Source organism: Oncorhynchus masou, unplaced genomic scaffold, assembly GCF_036934945.1.
Source record: "Oncorhynchus masou masou isolate Uvic2021 unplaced genomic scaffold, UVic_Omas_1.1 unplaced_scaffold_1292, whole genome shotgun sequence".
NCBI classification, from domain to species: domain Eukaryota; kingdom Metazoa; phylum Chordata; class Actinopteri; order Salmoniformes; family Salmonidae; genus Oncorhynchus; species Oncorhynchus masou.
Window position 1 is genome coordinate 1 of NW_027002767.1, and position 20,599 is coordinate 20,599.

Consider the following 20,599-nt stretch of genomic DNA (forward strand, 5'->3'; position numbering starts at 1 on the left):
AACCAACCAAATGATGGGGTCTGGCCCGCCCTGCCTCCTTAACCAACCAAATGATGGGGTCTGGCCTCCTTAACCAACCAAATGATGGGGTCTGGCCCGCCCCCTGCCTCCTTAACCAACCAAATGATGGGGTCTGGCCCGCCCTGCCTCCTTAACCAACCAAATGATGGGGTCTGGCCCGCCCTGCCTCCTTAACCAACCAAATGATGGGGTCTGGCCCGCCCTGCCTCCTTAACCAACCAAATGATGGGGTCTGGCCCGCCCTGCCTCCTTAACCAACCAAATGATGGGGTCTGGCCCGCCCTACCTCCTTAACCAACCAAATGATGGGGTCTGGCCCGCCCTGCCTCCTTAACCAACCAAATGATGGGGTCTGGCCCGCCCTGCCTCCTTAACCAACCAAATGATGGGGTCTGGCCCGCCCTGCCTCCTTAACCAACCAAATGATGGGGTCTGGTCCGCCCTGCCTCCTTAACCAACCAAATGATGGGGTCTGGCCCGCCCTGCCTCCTTAACCAACCAAATGAAATCTATTTATTTGACAAACGTGTGCCAACAGGAACAGGCATCAAACTCAGATAAAGCATCCAAGAGAGAGAAACAAACACAAATGGGCTGCAATATTCAAGGTCAATTAAATCCAGTTTGAGAGACTTCCCTGGTGTCCTTTAGTAATCAAATGTTTGCTCCACGGTCTGTAGGTTCAGGTTTCAGGCCTTTATGAGTTTTACTGTAGAAAAGAATCTCTCCGCAGAAGTGACAGTTACAGGGATGTTAAAAACAGCTAAATTACCGTAGCAACATCAGGGAAACTGGGGAGGGAGTTGTGCTTCAAATACAGTAGTTCTGTAACAAATTTAATCTCATTCTGCTTAATTGCCGGCCTCAACACCTTATGGAAATAGATTAACTGTTTACGAAGCTCTGGGGACAAGTCGTCTGGATACAGACAATAAATTGGCAGATGCAAACAGATGATAATCTTTAGCAGACAACCGTTCTTGAGGGTTGGAACATAAAAGATCTTTCAATTTTGTTCATACTGGTGAACCGCCGTTTGACTTGTGTGGTTGCAATATCAACAGTCTCTTTTCTCTAGTCTATTAATGCATCTAGACTCTTCTAAATAATGTATTAGTGCTAATAGTTTTAATGCATTAGACTCTCGGTCTAACAGTGTTAATGCATTAGACTCTCGGTCTAACAGTGTTAATGCATTAGACTCTCAGTCTAACAGTGTTAATGCATTAGACTCTCGGTCTAACAGTGTTAATGTATTAGACTCTCGGTCTAATAGTTTTAATGCATTAGACTCTCGGTCTAACAGTGTTAATGCATTAGACTCTCCGTCTAACATGCTGACCACATACATGTTATTCAGTCATTGCATCCACACTTCTTGCTCACGTCAACGAGCGTCTGCATAGCCAGGTGCTAAAATAGATCTGGTTTCTATTGGTGACGCTTTAGGCACTGCAAGTTCTGCCTCTCCCATCTCCTCATTGGTTTATAGGAGCATAGTAGGGATGCACGATATATTGGTAAGCATATCGGAATCGGACGATATTAGCTAAAAATGCCAACATCGGCATTGGCGGGATTTTTTAAATTTAATGCCGATGTGCAAAACCCATGTAAAGGCTGACGTGCATACCTATATAACGTAGGTAGATGACGTGCATACCTATATAACGCAGGTAGATGACGTGCATACCTATATAACGTAGGTAGATGACGTAATAACGCATTGAAAAATACAGCGCTACATGTGCAACACAGCATTCCTGATCAAGCCCACAATGTCTGAGGTGTGGATCTATTTTGAAGTTTGAAAGGAAGATAACAAAAAGGCCATATGCAACGTTCTCTGTCTTGAAAGATGTTGGCTTTCGCCGACTGGTTAAAACCTTTTGGGGCTGAGATCCCGCTAACGGGATCGATCGGACAACAGCCAGTGAAAGTGCAGGTTGACAAATTCAAACAGAAATCTCATAATTAAAATTCCTCAAACATACAAGTATTTCACACCATTTTAAAGATACACTTCTTGTTAATCCCACCAGTGTCCGATTTCAAATAGGCTTTACTGCGAAAGCACCACAAATGATTATGTTAGGTCAGAGCCAAGTCACATAAAAACACATCCATTTTTACAGCCAAAGAGAGGAGATACAAAAAGCAGAAATAGAGAAATTAATCACTAAGTGTAGTCATATGTCTACAATTGGAGATGCAGCCAATAATTTATAGCAATGTTTGGATTCGTATGAACGTTTTTGCTTTCTAGTCAGTCACGTGATTTCTTGGAACTGCTGTGTTGAGTTTCTGCGGTGACTACCTTACTGACGCAAGCTGACTAAAGCTATATCTTACAACGCCTGGATAGGTATTTAATGTCAGCTAACCACATCATATTGTAACGACCCTGGGTTTATAACCGCGGAAATCGACTCTGCCGCACGAGCATGCTTTTGACTTGCTCCCTGCTGTTTCATTACACTGGTGTCAGAAGTGGGATCGGACCTTGCATCCACGACAGTGCGTGTCCTTGGCCGGTGAGTGCGTTCCTGTAAGATGTAGAGCCGCAAGCTAGCGAGAGGACGCGCTCTTTGAAAGGAGGGAGTAGTGTAACGACCCTGGGTTTATTACAGCGGAAGTCGACTCTGCTGCATGGGTATACTTTTGCGGCAGTCGATAGCGCGCCGGACATCGGGTTAGGAGGTCGAGTGTTTGAGACTTGCTCCCTGCTGTTTCATTACAATATGATAGTTCCATCTGGAAGATGTGGCACGCAATCTTTGGTTGATTCAATGCAATGCCTGCATATCTTTTCGGACAGAACCTCGACTATTTTATTCGTCCAAGTAAAGTGACACAGAATGGTCATAAAGCATCATGAAACTTATATAAAACAGTATGAACAAAAATATGACTGTAAAGAATTTATTGCAACAACAAAGGATTTTAAGAAACTAAAATTTGAATAAATGTGGGTTTTGACACTCTTATGTAGGTGTCATAACCAGGCATAAAATAACTATATACATTGGTGTTGCTTACCAAGGCTTCAATGAATGAGTGGCCTAGTTAGTTTCAACTTAAATAGGTTTGAACATATATGGCAAGACTTAAAAATGGCTGTCTAGCAATGATCAACAACCAACTTCACAGAGCGTGATGAGTTGTAAAAATAATCATATTCAAATATTGTACAGTTCAGGTGTGAAAAGCTCTCAGAAACGTACCCAGAAAGACTCACAGCTGAGTGAGTCTCTTATTTTCTTTTCTGTTTTTATGCTGAGAATCTTGTCAATTAAAACATATTTTATTTATAATACCAATAAATAAAATAAGTCTTGAAAGCACGTATGTAGCTAACTACTAAACCCTTCTGCTGGCTAGGATATTGGTTGGTCTGTTGCTAGATGAAATTTTAATTCATTATGGAGTCTTTATTTTTATCCAGAAACAAACCTTTCCCCAAGATACTTGTAGAGATCTGAGAAGACATGAATGATTACTATGGTGATAGCTTCACCTTGCCCTCTGATAGGCTAGGTGGAATTTCATTATTGCTTCAACCTGTCCAATCCTCTCAGATCTCCACCAGTGCTGCATAGGAAGAATTGTTTCTGGACAGGGGCTGTTTTTTCTACTAGAACCCTTCCTCTACATGCAAGCTACTTCTGATTAGCTTGTTACTATAAGTATCATCATTGGTAAATACCAGCTTTAATAAACTGTCATCAATAAATCAATCATAAGGCCCTTCTTACATCAGCTGATATCTCAAAGTGCTGTACAGAAACCCAGCCTAAAACCCCAAACAGCAAGCAATGCAGGTGTAGAAGCACGGTGGCTAGGAAAAACTCCCAAGAAAGGCCAAAACCTAGGAAGAAACCTAGAGAGGAACCAGGCAATGTGGGGTGGCCAGTCCTCTTCTGGCTGTGCCGGGTGGAGATTATAACAGAACATGGCCAAGATGTTCAAATGTTCATAAATGACCAGCATGGTCGAATAATAATAAGGCAGAACAGTTGAAACTGGAGCAGCAGCACGGCCAGGTGGACTGGGGACAGCAAGGAGTCATCATGTCAGGTAGTCCTGGGGCATGGTCCTAGGGCTCAGGTCCTCCGAGAGAGAGAAAGAGAGAATTAGAGAAAGCACACTTAAATTCACACAGGACACCGAATAGGACAGGAGAAGTACTCCAGATATAACAAACTGACCCTAGCCCCCCCGACACAAACTACTGCAGCATAAATACTGGAGGCTGAGACAGGAGGGTCAGGAGACACTGTGGCCCCATCCGAGGACACTCCCGGACAGGGCCAAACAGGAAGGATATAACCCCACCCACTTTGCCAAAGCACAGCCCCCACACCACTAGAGGGATATCTTCAAGCACCAACTTACCATCCTGAGACAAGGCTGAGTCTGGCCCACAAAGATCTCCACCACGGCACAACCCAAGGGTGGGCGCCAACCCAGACAGGACGACCACATCAGTGAATCAACCCACTCAGGTGACGCACCCCTTCCAGGGACGGCAGGAGAGAGCCCCAGCAAGCCAGTGACTCAGCCCCTGTAATAGGGTTAGAGGCAGAGAATCCCAGTGGAAAGAGGGGGCCCGGTCAGGCAGAGACAGCAAGGGCGGTTCGTTGCTCCAGAGCCTTTCCGTTCACCTTCCCACTCCTGGGCCAGACTACACTCAGTCATATGACTCACTGAAGAGATGAGTCTTCAGTAAAGACTTAAAGGCTGAGACCGAGTTTGCGTCTCTGACATGGGTAGGCAGACCCATGTCAGTTACACGTGCTCTGCCACTGCGAGGACGATCGGCTGTCTGTCCTGTCTCCCTGTAGCGTTGACTTAGGCGTGTCACTGTACGAGACATTGCAATTTATTGCCCTGGCCACATATGCAGTCCTCATGCCTCCTTGCAGCATGCTTAAGGCACGTTCACACATATGAGCAGGGACCCTGGGCATCTTTTTTTGTGTTTTTCAGAGTCCTTAGGCATAACTGGTACCCAAATTGCCTACCGTCTGTAGGCTGTTAGTGTCTTAACGACAGTGTTGTGACGTTGTACTAGTTAATGTGACGACTGTTGCTCATCAAATGATTAAAGGTTTCTTATTGTGTGATTAACTGAATCAAGCAATTATTAACTCGTTAACCTGGGGCACCATGTGAAAATTATTTTTATTGAGTTTCTATTTCCCAAATTAACTCAAAGAATATCAGAATATCGATTTTACAACAGCCGCTAATTAATCAGTTACCTCTACAGTCTCATTCTGAACGTCGCATAATCCGGGAAGCTGCACGGACCCGGGTCTCACCAATGAGTTCATACCACACCAATCTTAGTTGAGTATTTATTTACTAGAAAGCTAAAATGATGATGAAAGATACACATACACAAAAACACATTATAGGCTATTGATTAGAACTTAGTATAACGGGCCAATGCACTATGGCGCGTGTTACCCAAAATGGGGATTTAAAAGAGAGAGAGAAAGAGAATACACAAGAGAAATATATATTTGGGTGAATTTGTCAGCTATGCTTATTCTAACCCTAGCCTTGCCCCAAACTGCCACTCTTATGGGTCAGAATATAATGATGTAATTACGTGTGGAAGGTCTCCGTGGATTCCCCGCGTGGACCGTTCAGGCTGCACAATGACCCACTTCTCCAGCACAACTCTCTGGTTGTCCTCACGATGTAAGGGTCCTTTTGGCTTAGGGGTCTGTTCCCTCGCCCTTGCTCTGAAAGGGCTCTTCCGAGGACAGACAGCTCTGTAGCTCAGAGCTCACAGCGTAGGAATGAAACAGTGTAGATGCCAAGATTCGATAAGGAGTGGAGGCTAGATCGTCCGACTTGAATTCACCTGCTTAGACACAGCTGCTCATCCGTAGCTTGGGTAGAAAAAGATTTGTCTTCAAACGTGTGTTGCGTTTTGGTTTCTTTTACTTTTTTAGACCTCGGCTGCAGCTTGGGTCACTTAGTCTGATCTGTTAATTCTTCACTGACAGGTTTTATACCCTCGTGTCAGAAGTGGGCGTAACCGCCTTTAGGGCAATTCTCTGGGCGTACCAAGTTAAGGGCAAGGTCTCGATTTTACTCAAATCCAATTTTAGACAACTAACCTCACATTTCATCTTTATCAAAACATTCTCTTTGATTTGGACATTTTCCACACAATGTACAATGTATAAACATCAAACATATACGAGGAAAACTCTTAACATTACAATGTTTCCGTAATAACGTTGTCTATTAACCTTTAATAACAAAACAAAAATGACATATATTTTCATATTCCATCTATCGTCATGATCAAGATCCCACACAAACCCAGTGGGAAAAGGCTGCCTAAATATGATCCCCAATCAGAGACAACGATAGACAGCTGCCTCTGATTGGGAACCATACCAGGCCAACATAGAAATACAAAAACTAGAGTACCCACCCTAGTCACACCCGACCTAACCAAATTAGAGAATAAAAGGCTCTCTAAGGTCAGGGCGTGACAGATGGAGAAAAAGTGTGACACCAATTAGGCCGCCGATGACTGGAGTTGCCCCTGTTAGACGAATCTGTAATTCCAACTTTGTTTCAATAATTTAGGCAAGGCCCTTTCCTGTTTCAGCATGACAATGCCCCTGTGCACAAATTGAGATCCATACAGAAATGGTTTGTCGAGATTGGTGTGGAAGACCTTGACCTGTACAGAGCCATGACCTAAACCCCATCAAACACCTTTGGGATGAATTGGAACGCTGACTGCAGGCCTAATCGCCCAACATCAGTGCCCGACCTCACTACTGCTCTTGTGGCTGAATGGAAGCAAATTCCTGCAGCAATGTTCCAGCATCTAGGGGAAAGCCTTCCCAGAAGAGTGGAGGCTGTTATAGCAGCAAAGGGGGGACCATATTAATGCCCATGATTTTGGAATGAAATTTTCGACGAGTGGGTGTCCACATACTTTTGGCCATGTAGTGTACAACTGAAGACAACTCTCAGAGGATGTTAATGTAGCTACAATATTAAACTGGAACAGGGAAGACAGAAAGACGCTAGGCCTAAGCAAAGTCAGAACATTGACTTTAAATATTAAATATTTAAGTCAAACAACTTGTAGATTTGGCAGCACTGTTAGCTATGGACTCATTGTAAACTGCACGCATTTAATGCAGCTCCCACTGCTGCACCAGCTGTTGCACCAAGTGCTGCACCAACTGGGCCTCCAACTACTCCCCCAACTTCTCCGATTCCGGCACCGATTCCGGCACCTATACCTGCACCTACGATTTTAAAGTGGTTTCTTCTCTCAGCTTTCTCTCTAGCTTCCCTGAGACGCTCTCCTTCAAACCCTCAATTTCTCCATCTCTCTGCATCTCTTCTGTTCATTCTCTTTCAGGATCCTCTCTTTCTCTTCTTCAATCTGTCTCTCTGCCTCCTGGAACATCTCATTGGTGTAGTGGCTCCCTCCATTCCACCCAACCATAGAGTTGATCTTCTGAAGCAGCTCCGTGACCTGAGAAGGGTTCTGGACTTTGTTGTTGAAGACATGATACTGGCAATGGCATTCCTCAACCAATCTCAGAAGATTTGGACTCTCATGTAAAAAAGCATTGATTGTTCTTCCTTCAACCTCACCTCCATGTGTGAATAGAACCATGGTGTATTTGGAAGCCTTTTGCCCAAAGAGTTTCTGAATGATTGCCACCGTTTCCTGCTCCTCTTTAGTGAATCTTCCCAGCTTGATCACAACCAGGAACACATGGGGACCAGGAGCAGACAGAGAGATGCACAGAGCAATCTTTCTCAGTGCCTCCTCATTGGACAATGTAGTATCAAACAAACCTGGGGTGTCGATAACAGCGACATTTTGCCTATCCACCATTCCTCTGGCCTTTTCACAGTTTGATGTCAGAGAAACAGCAGAAAACTTTGACTCAAAAACATTTCTCCCCAGGATGGTGCTTCCTGATGCACTCTTCCCTGCTCCAGTCTTCCCCACCAGAACAATCCTCAGCTCCTTCGTTGGTCTCTGTCCTGTAGGATGATCAAGATGATTTTTTTAGAGGTCAAATGTAGTACACATTTTGTTCAGTGCAAAAAGTTATGGCGAGCCATTATTTAAATTGTAGCTGAAAGTCACTATGAGATACTATGATATACAGTCAGTGTCAAATACTATTGGATACCATCATCCTTTTAAATTAATGTTAAGCAATAAGCTTAAGTTAAATTAAATACGAAGAAATGGGACAAACTTACCAAACCACGTTCTTATTCTCAAGGATTTCTCCATGAAGTAATCAATGCGGTACACTTTGTCTTGTATCATAGTCTGCATTCTGCTCATCTTTCTAAACAGTTCTGTCACCTGGCTTGGAGAGCCAGATTCATTGTTGAACACATGGTATCTGTTATCATACTTCTCTACAACTTGCCTCAGTGGGACACCTGCTTTTCGGAGAAAATCCTCTATCGGTGTCCTTTTCAGGTGGTCTCCATATGTGAAGAGAATCATTGTGAACTCCATTGCCCCCTCGCCAAACATGTCTTCCATCTTCTGAACTGCTGCTCTCTGCTCCTCTGTGAACCTGCCCAACTGGATCACCAGCAGGAAGACATTAATGTTTCCATGTGTGTTCAGCCACAAGGACCTGATCAGTTCATCAGAAGACACCTCAGCACAGTCCAGACCTGGAGTATCAACTACAGCGACTCGGCTCCTACACACCAGACCTGGAGTATCAACTACAGCGACTCGGCTCCTACACACCAGACCTGGAGTATCAACTACAGCGACGGCTCCTACACACCAGACCTGGAGTATCAACTACAGCGACTCGGCTCCTACACACCAGACCTGGAGTATCAACTACAGCGACTCGGCTCCTACACACCAGACCTGGAGTATCAACTACAGCGACTCGGCTCCTACACACCAGACCTGGAGTATCAACTACAGCGACTCGGCTCCTACAGTCCAGACCTGGAGTATCAACTACAGCGACTCGGCTCCTACACACCAGACCTGGAGTATCAACTACAGCGACTCGGTTCCTACACACCAGACCTGGAGTATCAACTACAGCGACTCGGCTCCTACACACCAGACCTGGAGTATCAACTACAGCGACTCGGCTCCTACACACCAGACCTGGAGTATCAACTACAGCGACTCGGCTCCTACACACCAGACCTGGAGTATCAACTACAGCGACTCGGCTCCTACACACCAGACCTGGAGTATCAACTACAGCGACTCGGCTCCTACAGTCCAGACCTGGAGTATCAACTACAGCGACTCGGCTCCTACACACCAGACCTGGAGTATCAACTACAGCGACTCGGCTCCTACACACCAGACCTGGAGTATCAACTACAGCGACTCGGCTCCTACAGTCCAGACCTGGAGTATCAACTACAGCGACTCGGCTCCTACACACCAGACCTGGAGTATCAACTACAGCGACTACAGGCTCCTACACACCAGACCTGGAGTATCAACTACAGCGACTCGGCTCCTACACACCAGACCTGGAGTATCAACTACAGCGACCGGCTCCTACACACCAGACCTGGAGTATCAACTACAGCGACTCGGCTCCTACACACCAGACCTGGAGTATCAACTACAGCGACTGCTCCTACACACCAGACCTGGAGTATCAACTACAGCAACTCGGCTCCTACACACCAGACCTGGAGTATCAACTACAGCGACTCGGCTCCTACACACCAGACCTGTCTCCCTCTTACAAGTCTTTGTCACAGCTGAGGAACCAAATGATGATTTAAACACCTCCCTTCGTAGGATAGTGTTTCCTGAAGCGCTCTTCCCACATCCAACTTTCCCCACCAGCACAATCTCTATAAGACAACCTTCAACAGAAAAAACACACAAATATGATTTATTCTCAGCTCAGACATTTGCTAAAATAAACTGACAGCAGTTTTTATTTGACCCTTTTCAAAATAAATATGGGTTATTTAAATTATTATGGTTAAGATTATGTCCATGAGATACTGCATAATACTGCCAGAGTAAAAAAATATGTAACTGTATATACTATTAAACTAACAAAATACCTCAATGTCTGTTCATTTTGACTTGTCTTACCATGAGAGAAAGATTGATCCATGTCATCTCTCTGTACACCACCAGGGATGCTGTGTGTAACAGATATCTGTCTGCAACAAAATAAGTAGGTGCAAAAAAAAAAGATAAATATATGTCATAACGTATCAATTTAAAGATATTAATATAATCTTGATTGTGTACATAGGTATACTATAATTTAAAGTAAAATACAAAGCTACTTTAATCAATAGGGTACTTCTCTGTGTCCGAGATGAATATGAATTTCTCAAAGGGAAGCCTATAGAATTTCATATAACATTCAGTTGGTGAAGTCATTGGTAGACCATGTGAACTGCCGTAAAAGCATGGTATACTTCATTATCTAAGGTATTCTACCAACGCAACAATATATTTACACTGCAACAACGTTGACAAAAGTCTACACTACTGCGTAGATCCATCCTGAATTGTAGGCCTATTAACCAAATGTTGATCTTGCTGTACTTTGAAAGACGATTTAAACAAAAAATAAGCGAAATATCTTCATTGGATATTTAAACTACTGTGAAAAACATTTCTTACAGATGAAACACTAACGTTAACGAGTGACACTAGCCCTTAAACTCTGCCAAATTATTGTCCTATAACGTTAGCACCGCGGTCATGATTTTACCTTGAAACTGTTTGTTGAAGTTGACCAATTTTGTCCTCAGGAAAATTTCATCCATGTAGATTACAATGAAGACATATCTGGTACAATCATCATGCTACTGAATTAACATTATCAATCGTTTGATGGTACAATTTAGCCTACAGTCACTGTACACTAAACACCAACCTGGACATACCCGCAGCAACCTTTGATAAAAATGAAAGCTCTGGACTGCACGGTTCAATGTGTAGAACTCGCTTTGCCTTTAGTAGCTAAAATTCTATAATGTTCGCCTTAGTTCAGTTTATGTGATAAAAATAAATGTATAGTGTAGAGAATAACTGCTCAATCTAAATAACTGTTAATGTATTTTTTTAAATCGTATTTTCAGATGTTTTAAACTCGCAAAAAGTGAAAGTAAAAATGTAAACGACGGGAAGCATAGAAATACCGCTAATAGAGCTCATCCACCGTTTATCAGTCTTGCTTTCACGGGAATAACAGTTCTATAATATACCTTAACTATGTGCTATGTGAATTTTATTGGGTCGACCACAATATTAAAGGCGCAATCTGTATTGGTAACTGCTCTTCATTGGTAATTTCAATAAATGATACACACCAAATGATTCTTTACAAATAAAACTCGTCTCATGAGCTTTAATATAACTGCTTCATGAGCTCCAGTCAGAATGACCAAAAAAAATGTTGTTTTACTCCGTTATTTGTAAGAAAGGTAGTTGTAAACCAAAACATTTATATCTAGCCAGAACATATTTTTTAAACTATACATGTTGATTTCATGGACTTCCAGTTCTTGCATCTACAGCATATTTATGTGTTTAAGAATTGTTACATTTCTCCAGGCCCACCCTCTTTATAGCATAAATAAGTGGTTGGGCTGCCGTTAGCCTGGAAAACGAATTACAGATTGTTGCTTTCGTGCTCATCTCAAACTGTACTAGGCGGTGCTATGAACGAGGCTAAAGATTAATCCAACAAATTTGTTCATACATTTCGGAATTTCAGGCAACATCGACTGCGATGGCGACTTCACAACTTGAAAAACAGGACCGTAAATTCATAATGATGACATTAGGTTGACATTATTGTTTATTCTCACAATGGCGTTGGGGATTGCGTACATTCGGGTGATTTACCCACCACACTTTCAAAGGACAATACGCCATTTTGAAAAGTCACGAGACTCCATACTGTGTTTAATTTACTGTAACTCACTTTGGTGTATAATAATGATTTTTTTTGTACAAAACATAAGTTCATCTCAACTACCTCGTACCCCAGCACATTGACTCGGTACTCCTTTATATCGTCTCGTTAATTGTTTTTATTGTGCTACTCTCTTTTTCTGTGTGCAAATATTTGTCTTACTTTTTTAACACTGTTGGGATGGGCTCGTAGGTAAGCATTTCACGGTAAAGTCTACACCTGTTGTATTTGTCGCATGTGATCAATACATGTGATTTGATTCATGTTCATTGTGATCTGTTGGATTTCATATCATTTTGGGACCACAAGAATTTAAAAATAATGTTATTTCAAAGGTAATAAATAACTTACAGTCCCTTACTAAATTAGAATTGTACCTATACAGCCCTTAGCCGTGGTATATTGGCCATATACCACAAACCCCAGAGGAGTCTTACTGCTGTTATAAACTGGTTACCAACGTAATTAGAGCAGTAAAAACCAATGTTTTGTCATACCCGTGGTATGCGGTCTGATATACCACAGCTGTCAGCCAATCAGCATTCAGGGCTCAAGCCACCCAGTTTATAATGTTTATTTGACAATACCTGATGGATTCAACAAAACAAGTGGTTAAGTGGTATTTTCAGTGGCCATTTATCTTACAGTGCCATGAAATATCCATGAAATAACTTAATATGAACTATTTATAATTAGTCATTCATCGTTCAGCCTTCTCCTGATGAATAATGGTAGCTGTCTTATACCAACTATAAAGGAGAGGGATATATAGCTAGCTAATTCAGCCTGACAGGCAGTAATAAACCTAAACTTAATTCAGGTAAATATTAAATGATTGACCCTCAAATATGCAATACCCAAGCATGTATTTATGGTAATAACTGAGGGTAATAAATCAAACCTATGTTCATGCTGTTAGTAGTAATGCTAGAGGACATTTCTGAACATCCTGTCCTGTAAATTGTGAGAGGAGATAAGAGTTAATATGTGGTGTTCTCTAGCATGGCTGAAGAGCTTGGCTGCCTTAAAGGGGTCCAGTTAAAATGTATTCAGGCCCCTTTCCCAGGTTTATAGGAAAGGCAAGGCCAACTTTCACTCTCTTATTCTCTTATCGGTCAGGGTTGGGATCAATCCATTTCCATTCTAGTCAATTCAGGAAGTACACTGAAATCAATTTCTATTCGATGCCTTTCCGGCAGCGTAGCCTAGTGGTTAGAGCATTGGACTAGTAACCGGAAGGTTGCGAGTTCAAACCCCCGAGCTGACAAAGTACAAATCTGTCGTTCTGCCCCTGAACAGGCAGTTAACCCACTGTTCCCAGGCCTTCATTGAAAATAAGAATGTGTTCTTAACTGACTTGCCTAGTAAAATAAAGGTAAAAAAAAATCAAATAAAAAAATAAGGAGAATTACTCATTTGGAATGTGGATTATTTTCTGAATTGACTGTAATTTATGATGCATGTAAAATCTGAGCAGGGGAAAGCAACCTGATTCTGCATTCATAGCCAAGTGGGAAGGTGGTAATGAATTACCAGTTGCATACATTCACGTGCTTTGTACTCATTGAGAAATGCCGATTGGCAACAAGATGCATCGACTGTAAACTAAAAGCACAGCTATCAATCTTATAAACAAATGTTAGTGTTCAAAAACCATATTAATAGATTTATTTGTATAAATAATGTTTTGTTGTTGCATGTAACTTCCAAATGCTAAAGTAAAAATGCTCTTATTGAGGTCATTTCCTTAGTAGGTGAGGTCAGAGGTCAGCTACTGCAGAGTCGATAAAGTGGCACGAAACCTTAGTTGAGCCATCCATCGTCTGAGCAGGCGAGCAACTTCCTGCCCCTGTCACCATTAAGACGCCCACAATTGATACTGTTAGGGGGAGGGGAAAGACTATGACTCAAAGCACAGAGAATAGAAGAGGAAATGACTGTTTATACACCATATCCCCTCCTCGTGTAGAAACCAGCCATCGTAGTGGAGCAGGCACATGATTTATCTAAAATGTGTCTTTGCGTTATACCTCCCTGCCCTCTAGACACAACTTGATTTTTTTAACTCATAATACCAGTATGGTCAAAGCATTCACCGTGCAACAATGTTAGGTCTATCCTTCCTGTTATGCTGCCATCTATTTGAGTGTGATTTACCATCCTAAGTCACATGACTTCATAGAATATGTGTCTTTGCATTAGAACTCCCTGCCCTCTATTCACGTCTGTGTTGACTCAAAAGTGTCCATAATGTATCAAGTTTATATGTTTAAACAACATAAGGGAATACATTGACGGTGGTGCATAGTAGATAATGAAGCTTTTTTTCAATTATGAGAGCCATGGTTCTGTGAGGTCATAAGAACAACACAATACAGAATTATCACATGGATGAAGTCATTCATTACATTATGTACCTTAGGGAAATGTGCTTGACAAATGCTTGATGGCTGAAATGTGTCCATTTTGAGTGTTAATAATACATCTAAGTAATACTGTATTAGTGAGTGTTAATAATACATCTAAGTAATACTTTATTAGTGAGTGTTAATAATACATCTAAGTAATACTGTATTGGTGAGTGTTAATAAAACATCTAAGTAATACTGTATTGGTGAGTGTTAATAATACATCTAAGTAATACTGTATTAGTGAGTGTTAATAATACATCTAAGTAATACTGTACATTTACATTTACATTTAAGTCATTTAGCAGACGCTCTTATCCAGAGCGACTTACAAATTGTATTAGTGAGTGTTAATAATACATCTAAGTAATACTGTATTAGTAAGTGTTAATAATACATCTAAGTAATACTGTATTAGTGAGTGTTAATAATACATCTAAGTAATACTTCATTAGTGAGTGTTAATAATACATCTAAGTAATACTGTATTAGTGAGTGTTAATAATACATCTAAGTAATACTGTATTAGTGAGTGTTAATAATACATCTAAGTAATACTGTATTAGTGAGTGTTAATAATACATCTAAGTAATACTGTATTAGTGAGTGTTAATAATACATCTAAGTAATACTGTATTAGTGAGTGTTAATAATACATCTAAGTAATACTGTATTAGTGAGTGTTAATAAAACATCTAAGTAATACTGTATTAGTGAGTGTTAATAATACATCTAAGTAATACTGTATTAGTGAGTGTTAATAATACATCTAAGTAATACTGTATTAGTGAGTGTTAATAATACATCTAAGTAATACTGTATTAGAGAGTGTTAATAATACATCTAAGTAATACTTTATTAGTGAGTGTTAATAATACATCTAAGTAATACTGTATTAGTGAGTGTTAATAATACATCTAAGTAATACTGTATTAGTGAGTGTTAATAATACATATAAGTAATACTGTATTAGAGAGTGTTAATAATACATCTAAGTAATACTGTATTAGTGAGTGTTAATAATACATATAAGTAATACTGTATTAGTGAGTGTTAATAATACATCTAAGTAATACTTCATTAGTGAGTTTTAATAATACATATAAGTAATACTGTATTAGTGAGTGTTAATAATACATCTAAGTAATACTTCATTAGTGAGTGTTAATAATACATATAAGTAATACTGTATTAGTGAGTGTTAATAATACATCTAAGTAATACTTCATTAGTGAGTGTTAATAATACATATAAGTAATACTGTATTAGTGAGTGTTAATAATACATCTAAGTAATACTGTATTAGTGAGTGTTAATAATACATCTAAGTAATACTGTATTAGTGAGTGTTAATAATACATCTAAGTAATACTTCATTAGTGAGTGTTAATAATACATATAAGTAATACTGTATTAGTGAGTGTTAATAATACATCTAAGTAATACTTCATTAGTGAGTGTTAATAATACATCTAAGTAATACTGTATTAGTGAGTGTTAATAATACATCTACGTAATACTGTATTAGTGAGTGTTAATAATACATCTAAGTAATACTGTATTAGTGAGTGTTAATAATACATCTAAGTAATACTGTATTAGTGAGTGTTAATAATACATCTAAGTAATACTGTATTAGTGAGTGTTAATAATACATCTAAGTAATACTGTATTAGTGAGTGTTAATAATACATCTAAGTAATACTGTATTAGTGAGTGTTAATAATACATCTAAGTAATACTGTATTAGTGAGTGTTAATAATACATCTAAGTAATACTGTATTAGTGAGTGTTAATAATACATCTAAGTAATACTGTATTAGTGAGTGTTAATAATACATCTAAGTAATGCTGTATTAGTGAGTGTTAATAATACATCTAAGTAATACTGTATTAGTGAGTGTTAATAATACATCTAAGTAATACTGTATTAGTGAGTGTTAATAATACATCTAAGTAATACTGTATTAGAGAGTGTTAATTATACATCTAAGTAATACTTTATTAGTGAGTGTTAATAATACATCTAAGTAATACTGTATTAGTGAGTGTTAATAATACATCTAAGTAATACTGTATTAGTGAGTGTTAATAAAACATCTAAGTAATACTGTATTAGTGAGTGTTAATAATACATCTAAGTAATACTGTATTAGTGAGTGTTAATAATACATCTAAGTAATACTGTATTAGTGAGTGTTAATAATACATCTAAGTAATACTGTATTAGTGAGTGTTAATAAAACATCTAAGTAATACTGTATTAGTGAGTGTTAATAATACATCTAAGTAATACTGTATTAGTGAGTGTTAATAATACATCTAAGTAATACTGTATTAGTGAGTGTTAATAATACATCTAAGTAATACTTTATTAGTGAGTGTTAATAATACATCTAAGTAATACTGTATTAGTGAGTGTTAATAATACATCTAAGTAATACTGTATTAGAGAGTGTTGATAATACATCTAAGTAATACTGTATTAGTGAGTGTTAATAATACATCTAAGTAATACTGTATTAGAGAGTGTTAATAATACATCTAAGTAATACTGTATTAGTGAGTGTTAATAATACATATAAGTAATACTGTATTAGAGAGTGTTAATAATACATCTAAGTAATACTGTATTAGTGAGTGTTAATAATACATATAAGTAATACTGTATTAGTGAGTGTTAATAATACATCTAAGTAATACTTCATTAGTGAGTGTTAATAATACATATAAGTAATACTGTATTAGTGAGTGTTAATAATACATCTAAGTAATACTTCATTAGTGAGTGTTAATAATACATATAAGTAATACTGTATTAGTGAGTTTTAATAATACATCTAAGTAATACTGTATTAGTGAGTGTTAATAATACATCTAAGTAATACTGTATTAGAGAGTGTTAATAATACATCTAAGTAATACTTTATTAGTGAGTGTTAATAATACATCTAAGTAATACTGTATTAGTGAGTGTTAATAATACATCTTTGTAATACTTTATTAGTGAGTGTTAATAATACATCTAAGTAATACTGTATTAGTGAGTGTTAATAATACATCTAAGTAATACTGTATTAGAGAGTGTTAATAATACATCTAAGTAATACTGTATTAGTGAGTGTTAATAATACATCTAAGTAATACTGTATTAGAGAGTGTTAATAATACATCTAAGTAATACTGTATTAGTGAGTGTTAATAATACATATAAGTAATACTGTATTAGAGAGTGTTAATAATACATCTAAGTAATACTGTATTAGTGAGTGTTAATAATACATCTAAGTAATACTGTATTAGTGAGTGTTAATAATACATCTAAGTAATACTGTATTAGTGAGTGTTAATAATACATCTAAGTAATACTTCATTAGTGAGTGTTAATAAAACATCTAAGTAATACTGTATTAGTGAGTGTTAATAATACATCTAAGTAATACTGTATTAGTGAGTGTTAATAATACATCTAAGTAATACTGTATTAGTGAGTGTTAATAATACATATAAGTAATACTGTATTAGAGAGTGTTAATAATACATCTAAGTAATACTTTATTAGTGAGTGTTAATAATACATCTAAGTAATACTGTATTAGTGAGTGTTAATAATACATATAAGTAATACTGTATTAGAGAGTGTTAATAATACATCTAAGTAATACTGTATTAGTGAGTGTTAATAATACATCTAAGTAATACTGTATTAGTGAGTGTTAATAATACATCTAAGTAATACTTCATTAGTGAGTTTTAATAATACATTTAAGTAATACTGTATTAGTGAGTGTTAATAATACATCTAAGTAATACTTCATTAGTGAGTGTTAATAATACATATAAGTAATACTGTATTAGTGAGTGTTAATAATACATCTAAGTAATACTTCATTAGTGAGTGTTAATAATACATATAAGTAATACTGTATTAGTGAGTGTTAATAATACATCTAAGTAATACTTCATTAGTGAGTGTTAATAATACATATAAGTAATACTGTATTAGTGAGTGTTAATAATACATCTACGTAATACTGTATTAGTGAGTGTTAATAATACATCTAAGTAATACTGTATTAGTGAGTGTTAATAATACATCTAAGTAATACTGTATTAGTGAGTGTTAATAATACATCTAAGTAATACTGTATTAGTGAGTGTTAATAATACATCTAAGTAATACTGTATTAGTGAGTGTTAATAATACATCTAAGTAATACTGTATTAGTGAGTGTTAATAATACATCTAAGTAATACTGTATTAGTGAGTGTTAATAATACATCTAAGTAATACTGTATTAGTGAGTGTTAATAATACATCTAAGTAATACTGTATTAGTGAGTGTTAATAATACATCTAAGTAATGCTGTATTAGTGAGTGTTAATAATACATCTAAGTAATACTGTATTAGTGAGTGTTAATAATACATCTAAGTAATACTGTATTAGTGAGTGTTAATAATACATCTAAGTAATACTGTATTAGTGAGTGTTAATAATACATCTAAGTAATACTGTATTAGTGAGTGTTAATAATACATCTAAGTAATACTGTATTAGTGAGTGTTAATAATACATCTAAGTAATACTGTATTAGTGAGTGTTAATAATACATCTAAGTAATACTGTATTAGTGAGTGTTAATAATACATCTAAGTAATACTGTTTTAGTGAGTGTTAATAATACATCTAAGTAATACTGTATTAGTGAGTGTTAATAATACATCTAAGTAATACTGTATTAGTGAGTGTTAATAATACATCTAAGTAATACTGTATTAGTGAGTGTTAATAATACATCTAAGTAATACTGTATTAGTGAGTGTTAATAATACATCTAAGTAATACTGTATTAGTGAGTGTTAATAATACATCTAAGTAATACTGTATTAGTGAGTGTTAATAATACATCTAAGTAATACTGTATTAGTGAGTGTTAATAATACATCTAAGTAATACTGTATTAGTGAGTGTTAATAATACATCTAAGTAATACTGTATTAGTGAGTGTTAATAATACATCTAAGTAATACTGTATTAGTGAGTGTTAATAATACATCTAAGTAATACTGTATTAGTGAGTGTTAATAATACATCTAAGTAATACTGTATTAGTGAGTGTTAATAATACATCTAAGTAATACTGTATTAGTGAGTGTTAATAATACATCTAAGTAATACTGTATTAGTGAGTGTTAATAATACATCTAAGTAATACTGTATTCGTGAGTGTTAATAATACATCTAAGTAATACTGTATTAGTGAGTGTAAATAATACATCTAAGTAATACTGTATTAGTGAGTGTTAATAAAACATCTAAGTAATACTGTATTAGTGAGTGTTAATAATACATCTAAGTAATACTGTATTAGTGAGTGTTAATAATACATCTAAGTAATACTGTATTAGTGAGTGTTAATAATACATCTAAGTAATACTGTATTAGTGAGTGTTAATAATACATCTAAGTAATACTGTATTCGTGAGTGTTAATAATACATCTAAGTAATACTGTATTAGTGAGTGTAAATAATACATCTAAGTAATACTGTATTAGTGAGTGTTAATAAAACATCTAAGTAATACTGTATTAGTGAGTGTTAATAATACATCTAAGTAATACTGTATTAGTGAGTGTTAATAATACATCTAAGTAATACTGTATTAGTGAGTGTTAATAATACATCTAAGTAATACTGTATTAGTGAGTGTTAATAATACATCTAAGTAATACTGTATTAGTGAGTGTTAATAATACATCTAAGTAATACTGTATTAGTGAGTGTTAATAATACATCTAAGTAATACTGTATTAGTGAGTGTTAATAATACATCTAAGTAATACTGTATTAGTGAGTGTTAATAATACATCTAAGTAATACTGTATTAGTGAGTGTTAATAATACATCTAAGTAATACTGTATTAGTGAGTGTTAATAATACATCTAAGTAATACTGTATTAGTGAGTGTTAATAATACATCTAAGTAATACTGTATTAGTGAGTGTTAATAATACATCTAAGTAATACTGTATTAGTGAGTGCCTCCCATCTTTTTCAGGTGTTTGTTATTCCTGATCAAATGTAACTCAGTACAACAACATTTTCCAGTGATTGTCACGCCCTGATCTTAGAGAGCTGTTTTATTTCTCTGTTTGGTTAGGTCAGGGTGTGATTTGGGGTGGGCATTCTATGTT

The 20,599-nt window shown here is 37.1% G+C and overlaps 1 long non-coding RNA gene and 1 pseudogene across 1 annotated transcript; both read right to left on the reverse strand.

Moving 5' to 3' along the window:
- Nucleotides 1–6,868: 6,868 nt before the first annotated feature.
- LOC135530213 (GTPase IMAP family member 8-like) overlaps nucleotides 6,869–20,599 on the reverse strand; it is a 30,261-nt pseudogene continuing 16,530 nt past the window's right edge.
- LOC135530218 (uncharacterized) lies at nucleotides 9,651–11,107 on the reverse strand. Its single transcript, XR_010453820.1, has 3 exons — nucleotides 10,782–11,107; nucleotides 10,148–10,218; nucleotides 9,651–9,909 (listed from the first exon to the last, which is right to left on the reverse strand). It is a non-coding gene; the product is annotated as an uncharacterized LOC135530218 (long non-coding RNA).